This window comes from Rhinoderma darwinii, unplaced genomic scaffold (genome assembly GCF_050947455.1).
Source record: "Rhinoderma darwinii isolate aRhiDar2 unplaced genomic scaffold, aRhiDar2.hap1 Scaffold_447, whole genome shotgun sequence".
Lineage (NCBI taxonomy): Eukaryota > Metazoa > Chordata > Amphibia > Anura > Rhinodermatidae > Rhinoderma > Rhinoderma darwinii.
The window spans coordinates 5,618-19,894 of NW_027463914.1; the positions used below are offsets into that span (position 1 = coordinate 5,618).

A 14,277-nucleotide genomic window follows, 5' to 3' on the forward strand; every position below is an offset into this window, starting at 1 on the left:
GGCAGCCAGTCTAAAAAACACTATCTTGGACTTCTCTGGATGTTTCCCAGGCGAGCTATTAGCAGCATGTTCAGAACCACTGTTTCTGAGGCTAATTCTTGAACCGTAAGTCATAGACGCTCGATCTTGGCGGCATTCCTCTCAGCGCCTGGCAATTAGTATAGAAGCACTGTCTTTGACTTCTCTGGATGTTTCCCAGGCGAGCTATTCACAAGTAAATCCTAGACGCTCGATCTTGGTTACTTTCGCTTTCGCGGCTGGCAGCAAAGTTCAGAACCATGTTTCTCTGAATAACTCTTGAACCGTAAGTCACAGACGCTCGCTCCTGGTTGCATTCGTTTCAGCTCGTGGCAGCCAGTCTAAAAAAACACTATATTGGACTTCTCTGGATGTTTCCCAGGCGAGCTATTGGCAGCATGTTCAGAACCACTGTTTCTGAGGCTAATTCTTGAACCGTAAGTCATAGACGCTTGATCTTGGCGGCATACGTCTCAGCGCCTGGCAATTAGTATAGAAGCACTGTCTTTGACTTCACTGGATGTTTCCCATGCGAGCTATTGACAAGTAAATCCTAGACGCTCGATCTTGGTTATTTTCGCTTTCGCGGCTGGCAGCAAAGTTCAGAACCATGTTTCTGTGAATAACTCTTGAACCGTAAGTAATAGACGCTCGATCTTGGCGGCATTCGTCTCAGCGCCTGGCAATTAGTATAGAAGCACTGTTTCCCACTGTTTCTGAGGCTAATTCTTGAACCGTAAGTCTTAGACGCTTGATCTTGGCGGCATTCGTCTCAGTGCCTGGCAATTAGTATAGAAGCACTGTCTTTGACTTCTCTGGATGTTTCCCAGGCGAGCTATTCACAAGTAAATCCTAGACGCTCGATCTTGGTTACTTTCGCTTTCGCGGCTGGCAGCAAAGTTCAGAACCATGTTTCTGTGAATAACTCTTGAACCGTAAGTCACAGACGCTCGCTCTTGTTTGCATTCGTTTCAGCTCGTGGCAGCCAGTCTAAAAAACACTATCTTGGACTTCTCTGGATGTTTCCCAGTCGAGCTATTGGCAGCATGTTCAGAACCACTGTTTCTGAGGCTAATTCTTGAACCGTAAGTCATAGACGCTCGATCTTGGCGGCATTCGTCTCAGCGCCTGGCAATTAGTATAGAAGCACTGTTTCCCACTGTTTCTGAGGCTAATTCTTGAACCGTAAGTCTTAGACGCTTGATATTGGCGGCATTCGTCTCAGCGCCTGGCAATTAGTATAGAAGCACTGTCTTTGACTTCTCTGGATGTTTCCCAGGCGAGCTATTCACAAGTAAATCCTAGACGCTCGATCTTGGTTACTTTCGCTTTCGCGGCTGGCAGCAAAGTTCAGAACCATGTTTCTGTGAATAACTCTTGAACCGTAAGTCACAGACGCTCGCTCTTGGTTGCATTCGTTTCAGCTCGTGGCAGCCAGTCTAAAAAACACTATCTTGGACTTCTCTGGATGTTTCCCAGTCGAGCTATTGGCAGCATGTTCAGAACCACTGTTTCTGAGGCTAATTCTTGAACCGTAAGTCATAGACGCTCGATCTTGGCGGCATTCGTCTCAGCGCCTGGCAATTAGTATAGAAGCACTGTTTCCCACTGTTTCTGAGGCTAATTCTTGAACCGTAAGTCTTAGACGCTTGATCTTGGCGGCATTCGTCTCAGCGCCTGGCAATTAGTATAGAAGCACTGTCTTTGACTTCTCTGGATGTTTCCCAGGCGAGCTATTCACAAGTAAATCCTAGACGCTCGATCTTGGTTACTTTCGCTTTCGCGGCTGGCAGCAAAGTTCAGAACCATGTTTCTGTGAATAACTCTTGAACCGTAAGTCACAGACGCTCGCTCTTGGCTGCATTCGTTTCAGCTCGTGGCAGCCAGTCTAAAAAACACTATCTTGGACTTCTCTGGATGTTTCCCAGGCGAGCTATTGGCAGCATGTTCAGAACCACTGTTTCTGAGGCTAATTCTTGAACCGTAAGTCATAGACGCTCGATCTTGGCGGCATTCGTCTCAGCGCCTGGCAATTAGTATAGAAGCAGAGAAGTAGAGAAGTCCAAGATAGTGTTTTTTAGACTGGCTGCCACGAGCTGAAACGAATGCCTACTTCTAGGCAATTCCATGGGGCCCTGCAGGCTCACACACTCACAGCTACACGGGAGGTGAATAAAGGCCGGAGAGGAAGCCAGACAGGATTTGCTTCTTTTGCTTGCACCACAATGCAGTGCTGAAAGAGGAGGAATCTACATAAAAACGCCTTCCTGGCAACGCCCAAATGCCCTGCTGCCATGCAGATAAACACTGGCAGCGGCAGCAAGTGCATGCCCACAGCCACCCCTTGTTCCTTCACACCTTGTATCAGCTGTAATCCAGTCCAGTCCAGTGCTGCCTGCTGAGCAGCACTGACCAACACTGCCTGGGCCCAGGCTTTTATCTCTGAGGCCCCATTATGATGTCAGAAAGCTGGCTCTGGCTCCTCAGGGCTCCACTATGACACGTGCAAAGTTCCGTCTGAACTTTATATAAGACGGTGCGGCTCAGTCAGTCACTCAGTGTTGCCTGAGAGGGCAACACTGCAACAGCCGGCCGCCAGGCTGTCTTTTTTTGCACAGCTAGTTGCCTCCAGGAGGCCACAAGAGGGAGACAAGGGACTGCAAAATGGAAAATAAGCATCCACCAACTTTACAGACAACTTCTCCTTGCTCCTACAACCTCCATCCTTGCACAGTTTGTTATTCTTCTAGGTAACATAGTAACAAATCCAAATTGCTGCTCTCTTTGTAGGCAAGCAAGGCTTTGTTGCAACTGCAATTCTTACTCCTTCTTGAAATGTAGGGACGACAGTACATGCCATCACATCCATCTAGTGTACACAGGTAGGTCCATTGTGGCGGGCGGGCGGGCGGGCGGCTTTAATGGCTGTTTGCTGTTCCCCTACTCCACTCCACTATTTGACTGTGGTGCTGCATCAATCAGTGGCTGGCTCAGGTGCAGCTCTTTAACTTACCTAAAAGGGAGGGCGGACAGTAGACAAGGAAGGTGAATGAGCTGTTCCAATGTGAAATGCCGGAAACACAGACACACAGACGACACAAAACAAGAGGTGGCAATGTATTCAATAATTGCATTTAATCAATTAGCTCATTATCACTCATGCATTGTCCAACAGGTGTTGAAATAATGGGATTAAAAGGGGAGATCCCTTCAGAAAGACAGAAACAATGGCAAACACAAAAAACACTTTTGGAATCTGATTTTAGTCAACACATAAGGAAAGGGTGCACCAGTCCTGGAAATACTGCAATACCAGGTCAATGCGTGGAGTGGACAGAGCAAGCTCTATTTCCATCTCCCTGTTCTAAAAATCCATTTAATATATGGTCCCCAGATAGGGGACGTATCAGATATTAAACTGATAAGAACAGATAAGGTTTCAACAAAGTTTTTTATTGGCAAAAATAATATATTTTACAGACTTTTTTTTTATAAAAATTGAAACCACAAGATAAAATCAATGGCATAATACATAAATATTCATACATTTAAATGAATACAAAAGAATAATAATAAGACCAGTAATACAGATGTTATAATAAAAGTACAGAACAATAGCAGGATAAAATTTGTACAGGGCATAAAAGACATAAAAGAATAAAACCATTTTTATTTACAATGTTATGGTATTCCACATTTGCAAACACCACATGGATGTTGCTTCTTTTACCCCTAGCTGCTTTTTGTCCCTAAGATAATAAATATACATTTCACTTAGGGCATATTTCACACAATTTTTAACGTCAATAAAATCATGTTTAAAAAGCAGAATGTTCCTAACCTTCCAGATGGCATTCTTAAAACAGTTTAAAATGATCCAACAGACCATTTGCTGTTTAAAACTTGGGCAGTTAAAAAGACCATAAAACACGTATTCAAATTTAAGATCTTTAAGACCGCAGGCCCATTTCAGCAATGGGCCTACCTTCCTCCAAACCTCCTGTGCATATGGGCAGTTCCAAAACAGGTGCATTACCGTCTCGTCGTCACCACACCTGTCTCTCGGGCACTTGGCTCTCGCCACCAGTCCTCGCCTATGCTGGAATTCACGGGTAGGGAGGCACTGGTGAACGATTGCCCAGGCAAGGTCCCTGTGCACATTTGCCATAAATTTTCCAAAAACGTTCCGCCACACCACCTTGGACCTTGCCTGTGAGAAATTTGAAACTGCCAGTGTATCTTCCTGCCGCCTACAGGAGAGTGACACTTTTTTCTGGTCCCCCAATATGTCAGGCTCCAATTCTTGGAGACCTAGGAGCCTGACAGTTTTTTCGAGCACCGCATATTGTTTTGGGGGACACAGAAGCACAGGAGAATTCAAAGGGACACGAAACCATCGTTTAAAAATCATGCCCGTAGCGTACTTTAAAAAGTAGCTAAAAATACCATCAGAATTATACATTTTAAAACAGAAGCAAAAGTATTTAATGTAAAAGAAGTTAAAAAGGTTAGGAACATCTCTCCCGCCATTGTCCTTACATCTGTACATAAAATCACGTTTTAGTTTTTCCATTTTGGAACCCCATAAAAACATAAAACAGATCCTGGTCACTTTTTTAATATATAAAATTGTTGGAGGGAAAACCATAGCTACATAAAGCATTATGGGTAATAAAACAGATTTAATTATTAAAACTTTTCCCTCCATGGTGAGATTTCTCAAATTCCACATTAAAACCTTTTTTTCCATTTTGGCAATTACTGAATCCCAATTGGGTCTCCCATCGTTTTCTTGATTAAAAACAATTCCTAAAATTTTTATCTGATCCTGCTGCATGTTAACTCCTGGTGTCACAGAGGAATCCCATACACCAGTATAAAAACAGTCACATTTATCAACGTTTAATTTAAAACCAGAGGCTTCACAAAAAAAGCCGGTGTTCCTCAATGCCCTTCTCATGGAAGCGGCGTCTGGGCATAGGATGGTGGCGTCATCCATATAGCCTAGGATTTTTACCTGGTTCCCCCTTCCTCCAGGTATGGGCACGCCTCTGATGACTTTATCATCTCTTATTAGGGTGAACAGAGGTTCTATGGCACAAATAAAAAGGAGCGGAGACAACGGGCACCCCTGTTTCACCCCTGATAAAAGAGGAACACCTTTAGTTAAAAATCCGTTGATAGAAATTTGGCTAAAACAGGATCTATATAAAAGCTTAATACGTGTTAAAATAATTTCAGGAACAGCCATCTTTTTAAGAACCATAAAAAGATATTCATGGGAGACCCGGTCAAAAGCCTTCTCGAAATCTAAGGATAAAATAGCAAGACTTTGACCCCTTTCTTTAAAATACCAAATGATGTCACGTAAAATATTCAGGGACTCAGTAATTGACCTCCCAGGTACCCCACATACCTGGTTTGGATGGATTAATTTATGAATAAAAGGTTTAAAACGGATTGTTATTAGTTTAGCTAAAATTTTACAATCAACGTTTAAAAGAGTAATAGGACGCCAGTTTTTTAACTGGTCCTTCTCACCTTTTTTAAAAATTAAGGACACAATCCCCCTCCTCCAGGAAGGGGGCAGCTCTTCAGTAATAAAAGCTTCCTTATACAATAAAAACATGTCATTCTTTAAAATTTCCCAAAAAGCATGATAAAATTCGATGGGCAGACCATCTTCCCCAGGAGCTTTCCCATTAGAAAAACTTTTAAAAGCAAATAAAAGTTCCTCCAAAGTAATAGTACGGGATAAAACTTCCTGGTCTAAAATATCTAGCTTGACATCAAGGGAATTAAGAACATGTTCTAAAAAGGAAGGGTCAATATTTTTCTTATTAAAAAGAGATTGGTAGAAATTAAAAGCAGAATTTAAAATGCCGACCATAGTGGTTTCTCCTTCAAGGTTTAAAATGACATCTCGTTTATCCATTACCTTTTTGAAGAAGAACCGGGAACACTTCTCGCCATCCTCGAGGTGCTTTACATGTGAATTAAAAATTATTTGTTTCCCTTTCTCTTCTATGGCATGTTTTATTTCAGCTTTAAGATTTAAGATATCATCATCAACATCCATACCAATCTCCTTCAATTTAAAAAGTACATGTAAACGTTTATTAAGAACATAAAACCATTGTTTTTTCTCTTTTGCTTTCTTCTTACCTGCTCGAATAAAAAAAGCTCTGATTTTGGGTTTAATGCCCTCCCACCAGTGTAGCATAGGCTGACTGGGCGCTCTATGGGACTGCCAACACTGGTAGGTCCGCACAAACTCCTCTTTAATGATGGGGTCCTCCAGGAGTGTGGTGTTTAGTCTCCAGGGACCCCTACAAGCTTTTTGCTCTCCCTCTAGCTCCAGGTGCACCGAAAGGAGCTTGTGATCAGATAAAATATTTGTTAAAAGCAAACATTTTTTGGGAATAAAACTATTAGAAGTGAAAATAAAATCAACTCTGGAGCTCACTCTTCCATTGGACCAGGTGGGGCCTGGGTCCGCAGGCAAGAGTTCCCTCCAGCAATCTTTCAGTCTAAAATCACCAATAAAATTCTTGAGCAGGTAAGAAGTACGGTCAATTTTTCGATTAAAATCCCCACCCTGCCGGTGTTCTCCATCTCGTACACAGTTAAAATCACCACCCACCAGCAGGGGGGTAGACCCAACACAAAACAATGGTAAAATCTCTAATAGTTCTGCCCTCTCCTGTTTGGTAGGAGGGGCATAAACGTTTAAAACACGAATTAAAATTCCATTAAAAAGCAAATGTATTAAAATAGCTCTGCCGGGCATGATTTCAGTCACTGTTTGGATGGAGATAAAACGACCTCGGCAGAGCAATCCAACCCCCGCAGAGCGACAGTCATTTCCACCAGACCAGACTGAGGGGCCTAGTTTCCAGTCCATCTTTAAATCTTGATATTCCAAGTCATTAGGGATTCCACATTCTTGAAGCAGGCAAAGGTCAAAGTCCACAGTCTCTAAAAATGAAAATAAAGCAGTCCTGCGAACAGGTCTCTTTAGGGACCTCACATTTAGTGAGGCGACTTTGATAGGAACCAACATAATCTTAGTTGAGGTCAGAGTCCGAACCAGAAGAGTCGTACTCGGAGATCAGCTGCGAATCTGGACCCCCTTTTTGAGGGGTCAATAAATCTTTAATGTAGGCAGGGTCAGAGCCAGATACGTGGGCGGCTCCAACCCCCACACTGCTTTCGTCTGAACTCCGGTAGGCAGCTTTCCTCCGAACTCCGGACTCCTCTTCCTCTCGTTGTCTCTTCGCAGAATGGCTCCTATCCATCTCCTCGAAGTCGCTCTCACCTATCTCTGGCCCCTGGCTGAAGATATCGCTGATGTCTCTACTGGGCAGCTGCACAGGGGCCTGTGAGGTCCCATCACTTTTGGCAACCTTTGCCTGCTTATGGGGAGCCTTCATCGCAAGCCCCTCCACAACCGCAGTGGAGGAACTTTGCTCTGGCCCCCCCGTTGACCGGCAATGGTCAAAACGAGGCTCCAATCCAGCATGTTTGGGGGTTTTCTTAATAGAGCCCTCGTTTGACACAGAGTGTCTCCGCTCCATGCCCACACTCTTGGGACAGGCGTCAGGTCTTACCGCAGAACCTACGGAAGCACGACGCCTGTCGCTAACCACTGCCTCAACAGGGTCCACTGCAGGCGGAGCAGAGGACCCGTCTGCAGAGGTGCCGGTCAACTTATGTCCAGCAGAGTCAGAATTCCTCCTGCTCTGCCTGGACCCGGTGGAATCCCTATGGCCGTCCCTCGAGGCTGACATCGGTGGGCCCCCCGATGGAGCTGTGAAGGACTTTGGCCTGGACCCCTCAGTCGTCAATGCTCGTTTTTGGGCATTACCAGCAGCATCTGCACATGTTGCAAACCGCCGCTCTGGCCCTGGTCTGGGTGGCCCAGATTTCGCTCTGCGGGGGCAGTCTTTAAAAGCATGCCCAGTCATGCCGCACAGATTGCACAATACCTCGGAACTGCATTTTGCCGCTACGTGTCCAACCTGGCCACACCTATTACACTGCACCACATGGGGCCGGTCACAATGTTCTCTGGTGTGGCCATATCTCAAGCAGTTCCGGCAGGCTATTGGCATCTGGGGGTAAAATAAGAATCCTCGATTCTTCCCAATGGCAAAGTTCTGGGGTGGGTGATGTAAGCCTCCAATGCCATTGGGATCCTGGCGGAACTTCACCCAATATTTCCTTTTGCCATTCCAGAAGCTCTGGGTGTTCAAAATTTTGTGTGAGAAGCGGACCTCCCTGCAGTAACGACTGAGGAAGGTTTCAATGTCACACTCTGAGACAAATGGACTGAACATGCACATCACGAGCGGGACTTCTTCCTCCCCGTAGAGGAATAAAAAGTTCAGTCCATTTAGCCGCTCCTCACTCTGGTCCGCATCAGAAAGTCTCTTGTGCATGTTGTCGCAACATGCCGCGGCCGTAAAGGATATGGTGTACCGACCGCGGCTTTCCTGGTCGTTGAGACACAGGATGTCCGCCCGCTTCAGCCCCAGGAAGTCCAGCAGAATCACCTCCACAATGAAGCGAAGGTTCTTCCGCTGACGATGGCCTTCTTCCACCTCTATGCGGACGGACTGGCGCAACCGGGTGTCCCCGGATGCGAAACCAAACGTAAATGGCATTTTCAGTGCCTGGGGGCTAAGCCTGTCCCTTATAGCAGCAAGGGCTCAGATTCCACAATTAAGTGAAACCCTCCCCCAAGGCCAAGGATTAGGGTACCCCAGACACCTACGAAGCCCGATAAACGCCCTTGGAATGCTCTTATAACGCCTCAAGGCCGGTTGACCTCTTGGATAAGGCGCGATCGCCGCTCGTTGTCCGGGGGCTAAGCCCACTCCCCAAATAGCAGCAAGGGGGTGAAGTCTCTCTGTTAAAAGAGACGATCCCCCAAGGCCAAGGAGCAGGGTACCCCGGACACCTCCCAACAAAACCAGATGCAGAAATACTACACCTGATCTTGCCAAAAGGCCGAGAAGCGATAACCCGAACGGGCCGCGCGTTGCCCGAGCCTGCCCGATACTGCTGTTCAGCCCTTGCAGCGATTCAGCCTACTTCTAGGCAATTCCATGGGGCCCTGCAGGCTCACACACTCACAGCTACACGGGAGGTGAATAAAGGCCGGAGAGGAAGCCAGACAGGATTTGCTTCTTTTGCTTGCACCACAATGCAGTGCTGAAAGAGGAGGAATCTACATAAAAACGCCTTCCTGGCAACGCCCAAATGCCCTGCTGCCATGCAGATAAACACTGGCAGCGGCAGCAAGTGCATGCCCACAGCCACCCCTTGTTCCTTCACACCTTGTATCAGCTGTAATCCAGTCCAGTCCAGTGCTGCCTGCTGAGCAGCACTGACCAACACTGCCTGGGCCCAGGCTTTTATCTCTGAGGCCCCATTATGATGTCAGAAAGCTGGCTCTGGCTCTTCAGGGCTCCACTATGACACGTGCAAAGTTCCGTCTGAACTTTATATAAGACGGTGCGGCTCAGTCAGTCACTCAGTGTTGCCTGAGAGGGCAACACTGCAACAGCCGGCCGGCCGCCAGGCTGTCTTTTTTTGCACAGCTAGTTGCCTCCAGGAGGCCACAAGAGGGAGACAAGGGACTGCAAAATGGAAAATAAGCATCCACCAACTTTACAGACAACTTCTCCTTGCTCCTACAACCTCCATCCTTGCACAGTTTGTTATTCTTCTAGGTAACATAGTAACAAATCCAAATTGCTGCTCTCTTTGTAGGCAAGCAAGGCTTTGTTGCAACTGCAATTCTTACTCCTTCTTGAAATGTAGGGACGACAGTACATTCCATCACATCCATCTAGTGTACACAGGTAGGTTCATTGTGGCGGGCGGGCGGGCGGCTTTAATGGCTGTTTGCTGTTCCCCTACTCCACTCCACTATTTCACTGTGGTGCTGCATCAATCAGTGGCTGGCTCAGGTGCAGCTCTTTAACTTACCTAAAAGGGAGGGCGGACAGTAGACAAGGAAGGTGAATGAGCTGTTCCAATGTGAAATGCCGGAAACACAGACACACAGACGACACAAAACAAGAGGTGGCAATGTATTCAATAATTGCATTTAATCAATTAGCTCATTATCACTCATGCATTGTCCAACAGGTGTTGAAATAATGGGATTAAAAGGGGAGATCCCTTCAGAAAGACAGAAACAATGGCAAACACAAAAAACACTTTTGGAATCTGATTTTAGTCAACACATAAGGAAAGGGTGCACCAGTCCTGGAAATACTGCAATACCAGGTCAATGCGTGGAGTGGACAGAGCAAGCTCTATTTCCATCTCCCTGTTCTAAAAATCCATTTAATATATGGTCCCCAGATAGGGGACGTATCAGATATTAAACTGATAAGAACAGATTTTTTTTTTTAAGTTGGCTACCCCCTCGCGGGGGTGTCAATGATTTATTACTTAAAATTCAAAAAATATTTACAATGAATTACAGCTTTTTACAATGAATTACAGTAATAAAATCAATTTACATAAAAACACATAAAAGGGGACATGGTGGCAAATTCTTATATATTGGAGTTCCATTCTTTTACAAACCATTTATTTGAAAGGGTGGCATTTCTTTTTTTATCTAATAAATAATAAATGTACATCTCGCTAAAACAAAGACCTAAAACATCGTCAACAGATAAAACATCGTGCTTAAAAATCAGGATGTTCCTGGCCTTCCACAGAGCTTCTTTTACGCAGTTCATCGTCTTCCATGCAATAGTCTTTTGGTTCGCGGTTGGGCATCCAAAGAGTCCATATAAAATCATTTCGTAAGTCAAGTCCTTTAGGTCTGCCATCTTCTTCATTAGAGGGAATATCTTTATCCAAATATGTTTAGTAAAATCGCAAGTCCAAAAAATATGACGCACGGTCTCCTCAGCCTGGCAGCCTTCCCTCGGACAGATGGCAGACCTCGCGAATCCTCTCCTGAATTGGAATGCCCGGCATGGAAGACATTGATGAACGCAGCTCCAGGCCAGGTCCATCTGTGTATTAAAAAGATAAAACACATTAACCATTTTGAAGATAAAAGCACAGCGTTCATTATTAAAATTTTCAATATTAGTGACGACTTCATTTCCTCTTATGTCTTTTATAAGTTTCTTACTGTTTATCATGTCATTAAAATTTTTCCCTTTAAAATTAAACAAGGCCACTATTTTCTCTAAAATCACGTAATTTGCTGGTAGATTAAAAGCATAAGGTGAGGTTAAAACAATTTCAAACCACCCCATCCTTCGCATAAAAAACCCAGTATTAAAACGTAGAAAATAAGACCAATGATGTTGTTTAAAAAGAGAATTAAGACAGAAACAAAAGTACTTGATTAAAAGAAACCTATTAAAATCTGGAAAGTCTTTGCCACCCTTTGGTTTGATTTTCATTACCGTCTCACGTTTAAGTTTCTCCATTCTGGAACTCCAAAAGAAGGTAAAACAAGCTTTAGTAATTTTTCTTAATAAAACCGTGGGAGGAGGGAAAACCATGCTTAAGTATAAAAGCAAAGGTAAAATTATCATTTTAATTATTAAAATTTTTCCCTCCATGGTAAGCTTCCTCATGTTCCACATGCATATTTTTTGATTTACCTTCTGCGCCACCATGTCCCAACTGATAAAACCATTGTCGTACCCACTGAAGGAGACACCTAAAATTTTAATATTATCAGACACAGGAACCGGTATATCTCTAAGAGCCATGCTTCCTATGTTTAAAATATGACTCTTGCTGAAGTTTACTTTAAAACCGGAAGCACAGCAATAAAACTCGATTTGCCTAAGGGTTCTCTGAAGCGACAGGGCGTCCCTACATAAAACCGCCACATCATCCATGTACCCCACTGCTTTGGCCTCTACGCCGCCTCCCCCGGGCAGGGGGACTCCACGGATACACTTATCGCGGCGAATTGCGCATAACAGAGGCTCCAATGCACATATAAAAAGCAGTGGGGACAAGGGACACCCCTGCTTCACCCCAGAGTTTAAAAATACGTCCTGTGTCTTAAAACCATTCACTAAAATTTTGCTGGTGCATTCTCTGTAAAAGGCTTTAATAGATAATAAAAATCCTTCAGGTATACCCATACGTTCTAAAACCTTAAAAAGATAAAAATGAGAGACACGGTCGAACGCCTTCTCAAAGTCTATAGATAAAATGGCTAATTTAACTTTTCTAGACCTCGTGTCCTCAATCACGTCTTTTATTAGGTTTAAATTATCCCAGATGCTGCGGCCTGGCACCCCACACACCTGGTCAGAGTGTATAATGTGGGGTATTATGGCTTTTAATCTATTTGCACATATTTTAGCCATAATTTTATAGTCGCTATTTAGAAGGGTTATTGGTCTCCAATTCTTTAAAACTGCGATGTCACCCGTCTTATACAGCAGGGAGACCTCACCCTTCCGCCAGGACTTAGGCAGCATCTTGGAATTAAAAACATCAGAAAAAAGGTTAAAAAGATCCTCTTTTAAAATGTCATAAAATTTTACATAAAACTCACTGGGTATACCGTCCGGTCCGGGAACTTTCCCTGTTTTAAAACTCTTAACAGTTTCTAAAACCTCCTGCTCCGTCAGCTCCTGTAATAAAAAATTCTGGGAGACAGGGTCTAAAACAGTAGTAATCTCCTTCAGTGAGTCACGCATAAAATTATGATCCACAGTCTTAACATTAAAAAGGTCAGTGTAAAACTCATGAACTTTACTTAAAAGACCCTGTACATCTGACACCCCTTCTATATTTTTGATAATTGCCTTTTTGTTATTTATTTTCTTAAAAAAGTACCTGGAGCAGGTCTCGTTCTCCTCCACATGTTGTATTTTTGAACGGAATATAATCTCTTTACCTTTCTGCTCCAGGCACTGGGCTATCTCCTTTTTCAAATTGGTGATGTCATCTTTAACGTCTATGTCATGATCTTGCATTTTGTACAGGGTCTGCAGACGGGTATTGAGAATTTTAAAAAAAGCGTATTTCTCTTTGGCTTTCGCCACGCTTTTCTTAATAAAAAAATCTTTTATTTTCTTTTTCATTTTCTCCCACCATGCACTGATGGGAGTACGTGTGTCTCTTACCCGCCTGCTTTCTTGGTAAAATTCAATAAAATCTGCTAAAACCTGTGGATCGTCTAAAAGGGAAACATTCATCTTCCAGGACTTTTTACATACAATATTATTAAGATCATGCTTTACTTTAAAAGATAAAAGCCTGTGATCTGAAAACACATTGGTTAAAACTTCACAATTAAAAGGCAGTAAATTTTCAGAACAAAAGATAAAATCAATCCTGGAGCTACAGGTGGCGTTGCTCCAGGTAACGCCGGCTTCCTCTGGACTGCTCCTGTTACATTCTTTGTATATGTCTTTTAATTTAAAATCAGTCACGATATCCTTGAGCAGTCCAGAGGTCTTGTCATAGTTCCTACTCGTACTGTTGGTAAGCCGGCGTTCTCCTCTCAGGATACAATTAAAATCACCTGCGAGGATAAAAGGCTCAGATGTGTTGATAAAAAGCGGTAAAATCTCCAGCATCCTCGCTCTTTCGTTCTTTTCTGGTGATCCGTAAAAATTTAAAAACTGCCACTTTACACCATCAATAAAAGCTTTAACCATTAAAATACGTCCTGGTAAGATTTCTTGAATAAAATCAATTAAAACGTTTCCCTTAAAAAGAATGGCGACCCCTGCTGATCTGGACTCGTTGGATCCAGACCAGACGGATGGACCATACTTCCAATCCTTTTTGTAATTTTCATATCTCATTGTATGGGGAATGCCGCACTCCTGCAGGAAAAATACAGAGGCTGCCAGGCAAGATAAAAAATTGAAGAGAGCAACCCTTCTCACTTTTGACTTGGCGCCCCTCACGTTGAGGGAGATTCCCATGAGCTCAGACATCGTGGAGAGTTAAAGCAAAATTCTGATTTTAAAATAATAAATAATAGGCGTACTTAAAATCAGATTGCTCCTCCACCAGCAATACCCGAAACCTCACTTGAACTCATGGCCCCGCCCTCATCCGACTCAACTGAAAAGAGGGACGAGGCAGGAGAAGAACTACTGTCGCTGAGAGCTGAGCCAGCAACACTCACCTCGTACACGGGGAGCCCAGACTCGCACAGCCTCACCTGGGTCTCTCTCGGTTGACCGACTGGGTCCATGTCTGGTGGGTCCCCCAAGGGCCCCGCCTCTCCCCCCT

General features: G+C 44.1%; 1 non-coding gene and 1 pseudogene across 1 annotated transcript; both read right to left on the bottom strand.

Moving 5' to 3' along the window:
* Positions 1-3,297: 3,297 nt before the first annotated feature.
* On the bottom strand, positions 3,298-3,489 carry LOC142716098 (U2 spliceosomal RNA). Its single transcript, XR_012871387.1, has one exon. It is a non-coding gene; the product is annotated as a U2 spliceosomal RNA (small nuclear RNA).
* A 6,791-nt stretch (positions 3,490-10,280) lies between these two features.
* LOC142716117 (U2 spliceosomal RNA) lies at positions 10,281-10,451 on the bottom strand (annotated as a pseudogene).
* Between the last annotated feature and the right edge of the window lie 3,826 nt (positions 10,452-14,277).